The following is a 6271-nucleotide window of genomic DNA, read 5'->3' as shown; positions in this document are numbered from 1 at the left end:
CGAGTTGATCTTCAGATCCTACAAACAAAAACATAATAATTCTAGCATCCAATTTTTCCTTGATGAAATGTCAATCACATGTTTTGTTCGATCATGTTGCACTGAATTATGAGCAATCTCAATAGTTGCCTTGTTATCACAATAAAGTTTCATAGCACCTCAACAATTTTTTCAACCACTATTGGATATAAGTCAACAATCTGTGATAATTTTATATATGCTAATAAATACGAATAAATATTGAACAGAGTATGAACAACGAAATAATTTAAAACAGAAAGATTGAAGATCGAGGCTTGCGTACTGCAATGTCCTTGAAACAGAAATTCATCCCTACTCAGTGCTTGTAGTTCTACGGACGTCTGCTTCACCAAGATTCAACGATCAAGTTAGAATTCCAGCACCGAAAAACTTAACTTCTGGCGAACTTCTTTGTGGTTCTCTCAGAAAGGATGTTTGAGATTATAGAAGAAGAATATTGATTTTCTGTATTCTAAATGTCATGCAGATGGATGTATATATAATAGAAGGATGCCTATTCGCAACAGGTATGAGAATGAGATGTGTCTGTTGGGAGACATCTTCTCCAGATGGGTGCTTTGCTCTGTTTTCCTTCTGAACTCTTCAGACTTCATCTGAAATGATGAGTCTGTTGGTAAAAAATAATTTATTAATTAAATTCGAAATTAATAAAAAATAATTAATTAAATCCGAAAATAATTAATTAAATAATTTATTTAATTAATTACCAAATTTCCAACAACCCCAAGGCCCATCTTTTGTTAATTAATTAGTGCACCCTAAAGCCCAACCCCAAAGGTGAGCCCAATTTTATTCTCCAAGCCTATTACTCCAATCACTTTCTATAAAGGACAAAGCCTTATAAAGTGATAAATTCTTTTAGGAATGGCCAATGTGGGACAAAGAAATTTCTATTCAAACTATTCAAATTTCCAACAACCACAACAACTCACATACACCATGAGACATGCCACGAAACTCAGCTTCAACACTTGACCTAACGACCATTTTTTGTTTCTTGCTTCTCCAAGTAACTAGATTACCACCCACAAACGTAAAGTATCCAGATGTAGATCGTCGGTGATAGAACATGCCCAATCTGCATTTGTATACCCTTCGACATTCAATTACCATTCTTGGAGAAAACCAAGCCTTTGCCAGGAGTCATCTTCAAGTACCTCAAATTACGGATTACTGCATCTATTTATACCATACTTAGGGCCTCCGTATTTAGACCTCATATAAATACTCGGGGGATTCAAATGTAATTATGTAATAAAGGAAGGGGCAAATATTAAATAAGTGAGGAGCCCTTATTCTATAAAAGGACTTATCACTCTCCTCATTACGAGGAGGCCAATTCTTAAGCCTTCTCATCCCCTCAAGCCTCTCAGATTGAGAAGAGCTCTCTCTCTCCCTTTTCAACATCTCAGAGAAATACAATATCAATGTGGACGTAGCCCAAACATTGGGGTGAACCACGATACATCTTGTGTTATTTACTTTCTTGCAGATTCACGGTCGAATTTATGTTGTTCCAAGACCCCTCCGGTTTTGTGCATAAACATTTGGCGCCGTCTGTGGGAATCGATACGAAAAGTTATGTCGGTTCTCTTTCATTTTTTCACCTCCACCGTGAATTTGCAAAATCACAAAAACCCAAACACCCAAAGCTTTCCCAGAAAACCCACGGAGCCATCTCCTCTCTGACTCAGTCTCTCTCTGCAACTACAAGAGAGAATCCACCCAACCCACAGAGCCACCTTCTTATCCTCCTCCTCTCTCTATAGCTTCACTTTGCTTCCTCTCAGCCACAGATCTCTCTCTCTCTCTCTCTCTCTCTCTCTTTCTCTCTCTCTCACTCGTGCTCTGCGTTTCCATGGACTCGAAACCTTCAACAACCACCGCTCCTCTACTGAACCAGAAAAACCCTAACAATCCTCCATCGAAGCTGAAGCCAAGGGACTTCCTGAATCACCTCGAAGCCTACCTCGCGAAGCAAGATGGCGTTGACAAGCTCATCAAGATATCTCGGTACGTCACCAAGATCGTTTTCGCCTCCCCCGCCCTTCCGGAAACCCTGCCCCTAACACAGCGGCTCAAGAGCTTCGAGTCGAGTGTCAGCGTTAGTCGCAAGGCCTTCCGGTTAGGTAAGTTCGTCCAGAACGTCAACGCTCTGAGGAGCTCGAACTTCGATTCGAATCAGGAGCGCGTACTCACAGTAATCGCCTACGGCGGCGAGGGACTGTATCTTTTCATTGAATAGTTCGTCTGGCTGGTCAAATTGGGGTTGATCAATAAGAAGCACTCGCGGAATTTGCAGAAGATCAGCACCTGGACCGAGTTCATCAGGTACGCCGGTAGCATTTCGTTGAAATTTAGGGATTTAAATCGGATCTCGGAAGACGAAAATTGCGTGAAATCGAGCATTGAGATTATGATCACGAGAGGGAACGGGTGTGAGAAAGAGAATGAGAGGTTGAGTAAATTGTGTGAGAAGAAAATGATGAAGATGCTCTTTGTGGTTCAAGATTTGGCAGATGCGTTAATGGCGTTGATGGATATCTGAGATGGCAGCGAACCGTTTTTGGGGCCACTTTCGGTGTCGCTGGCCGGGATGTTGTCGGCTCTGATAAAGCAAGGAATAAAGGGAGCAGATCATGCCTGCTGACCAAACCCCATGCTGTAAACCTGCAGTGAAAAGCAAAAGAGAGAGGTGCAGTGGTAAACAAAAGAAAAGGCAAAGCAGAAAAGAAAAGAGAAAAGAAGAAATAGGAACGAAAGCAAAAAACGAAAACAAAAGCAAAAAAAGGAAATGGCATTATTCCTTTGTCTGTCATCTGCCAAAAGAAAGAAAAATAAAGAGAAAGGAAAAGGTAAAACGTTCAGTAGGCGCAATATGCACATGGAAAAAGATCTGCAACAACCCAGTACGCACCAACAATCTGCAACTGTCGAAGCTTTTGTGTCGAAACCTTTGTTTTGAATGATGTAATTTATTTTTCTTATCTCTCACAAATATCTGTATAATCCCATCAGAGGGCAATAAAAAAAATAAAAAAATAAAAAAAATGGCAAGCCCAAAATAATGGGCTGGAAAGTTATGCGGAGGGCGAAGGCCCATATGCCCAAAAGAGCCAGGCCCTCTATTATCACCAACCAGGTGATCAAAAGTACGTCCAGTGCTACAAAAAATTATTCAGCAGCCTGCAGCTATTACCACCAACTAGGTGATCAAAAGTATGCCCAGTACTCTAAAAATATTCGGCAGCCTGTCGCTATTATAACCAACCAGGTGATCAAAAGTACGCCTTCAGCAGCCTGCCGCTATTATCACCAACTAGGTGATCAAAAGTACGCCCAGTACTCCAAAATTATTCGGCAGTCTGCCGCTATTACCACCAACCAGGTGATCAAAAGTACGCCCAGTACTCCAAAATTATTCGGCAGCCTGCCACTATTATCACCCACTAGGTGACCAAAAGTATGTCTAGTACTTCAAAATTATACATGAGCATCACTCATGTCAATCATACATAAACATTCATGAGCATCACTCATGTCAATCATACATAAACATTCATGACCATCATTCATGTCAACATTCATGAGCATCACTCATGTCAACATTCATGAGCATCACTCATGTCAACATCCATGAGCATCACTCATGTCAATCAAAATAAACATTCATGAGCATCACTCATGTCAATCAGCTTCGAAAGCTTCATTTACAGAGCTCCAGCTTCAAAAGCTTCATTTACAAAGCTCCAGCTTCAAAAGCTTCACTTACAAAGCTTTACCTACAAAGCTTCAGTACAGGGTATACAAATACCGCCTCCGAACAACCGCCACTTCGGCCCATACATGGATTCAATTTGAAGTCTTCAGCCAACAGACCCTATTGACTAAAGACTTGGGGACTACATTATGTACCATATATTGGGCCTCAACTGGGCCTCATGAAAAATACTTGGGGGACTCTAGCCCATTATTTATGTATTGAGGAGCAATCCCTTATTTTATAAAAGGGACTCCCTCACCATCATTAGAGAGCATCAATTCTAGCCCATTATTCATGTATTGAGAAGCGAGCCCTTATTTTATAAAAGGGACTCCCTCACCATCATTAGAGAGCATCAACTCTAACCCATTATTCATGTATTGAGGAGCGAGCCCTTATTCTATAAAAGGGACTCCCTCACCATCATTAGAGAGTATCGCCGCCTGCTGAGCAACCGCTTTGCCGCAAGCATCAACCCTAGCCCATATTTATGTATTGAGGAGCGAGCCCTTATTCTATAAAAGGGACTCTCTCACCTTCAAACGCCACAAGCCGAGCCAACCAAGGCAACATAAGCCACAAGCAAAGCAGCCTCGCAATATGTGCTACTTCTAGTTGAGCATCATTTCAGATTGGGCACCGCCTCATATCGAGTATAAGTTCTAGGCGACATCTAGTTACTTCAGCCCACACATGGACTGAATTTCAAGTCTCCAGCCAAAAGACTCTCTTGACTGAAGACTTGGGGGACTAAGCCTTCTCATCCCCTCAAGCCTATCAGATTGAGAAGAGCTCTCTCACCCTCAGAAACTCTCTTTCTCCCTCTTCAACATCTCAGAGAAATGCAATATCAGTGTGGACGTAGCCTAAACATTGGGGTGAACCACGATACATCTTGTGTTATTTACTTTCTTGCAGATTCACGGTCGGATTTACGTTGTTCCAAGACCCCTCCGGTTTTGTGCATCAACATCATCCATATGAGCTTCACTAGGTGAGTGCATAAATTGACTTACCACACTAACTGCATAAGCAGTGTCAGAGCGAGTGTGAGACAAATAAATTAATCTCCCCACAAGCCTTTGATATTGTTCCTTATGAGTAGGAACTTGATCTGGAAATAAGCCCAGACGATGATTCTGCTCAGTCGAAGTATCAACAGGTTTGCAATCTAACATACCTGTTTCAGCTAACAAATCAAGAACATACTTCCGTTGAGACAGAAAAATACCATGTTTGGGTCATGCAACCTCAATTCCAAGAAAATACTTCAATTCACGCTATTCTTTCATCTCAAATTCAGTAGCTAGGTACTTTTGAAGGCGTTGTATCTCCTTCTAATCATCACCAGTCATTATTATGTCATCAACATAAATAATCAAATCAGTTAGCTTATCATTTTGTCACTTTAGAAACAAAGTATGATCTGAATGACTCTAGACATACCCAAACTTTTTCATTGAACTTGTAAACCTCCCAAACCACGCTCTAGGAGATTGTTTCAAACCATACAAAGTCTTTCGCAACCTGCATACAACACTTTTTTCAGGAGATGTTCCGATACCAGGTGGGAAATCCATATAAACTTTCTCCTTGAGATCACCATGAAGGAAAACATTCTTAACATCAAACTACAACAGAGGTCAATCCATGTTTGTTGCTAAGGACAGAAGAACACGCACAATATTAAGTTTGGCAACATGAACAAAAGTCTCCTGATAGTCCACCCCATAGGTTTGAGTATAACCCTTAGCAACTAATCTAGCTTTATACCAGTTAATAGAACCATCTGTTTTGTGCTTAATAGTGAACACCCATCTACATCCAACAACCTTCTTCCCGTTTGGTAAAGAAACCAAATCCCAAGTAGAATTCTTTTCCAAGACTTCCATCTCAACTCTCATGGCATTAACCCACTTAGGATCAGACAAAGCATCGTGCAACTTTGCTCGAATTGATACACTAGATAACTGACATATGTAAGATGCATATGGTTTGAACAAACGATGAGTAGACACATACTTGTTGATAGGACATTTGGCTTTGGCATGCATATCAGGCTCATATTGTACTTTAGGTTTTCCACGATTAGCTTGTGGATGCAACTGATATGTAGAAGAATCATCATAATTTACCTCATGTATGTCACCATCTTGTACCAAATTGTTAAAAGAATCATCACTGGACGAACCATCATCAAGCAACTCGTTAGACATACCAAAAGCAGGCAACCGGTCATCAGAAGGTAATTCGTCAAACATACTAACAGGTAACTCGTTGGGCACATCTGATCTGTTATCAGTAGAAATAGTTTCGAGAGTGATAGGTGACCAATCACTATCTATAGCTGACTGATCAGTATCACGCAACATAATAGGTTATGTCCCTAACTCTGCATGTAACACATCATCCATACCATTTCTTCAAATCTGCACTTCACTCCCTCCTTCCTCTGAAGTTGAGAGT

The 6271-nt window shown here is 40.8% G+C and overlaps 1 pseudogene; it reads left to right on the top strand.

Moving 5' to 3' along the window:
• Positions 1-1897: 1897 nt before the first annotated feature.
• On the top strand, positions 1898-2692 carry LOC103405086 (peroxisomal membrane protein 11A-like; annotated as a pseudogene).
• The last annotated feature ends 3579 nt before the right edge of the window (positions 2693-6271 follow it).

Source organism: Malus domestica, chromosome 02, assembly GCF_042453785.1.
Source record: "Malus domestica chromosome 02, GDT2T_hap1".
Taxonomy (NCBI): Eukaryota; Viridiplantae; Streptophyta; class Magnoliopsida; order Rosales; family Rosaceae; genus Malus; species Malus domestica.
Note: the sequence above shows the minus strand (reverse complement) of the source record. Positions and strands in the feature narration are given on the sequence as shown.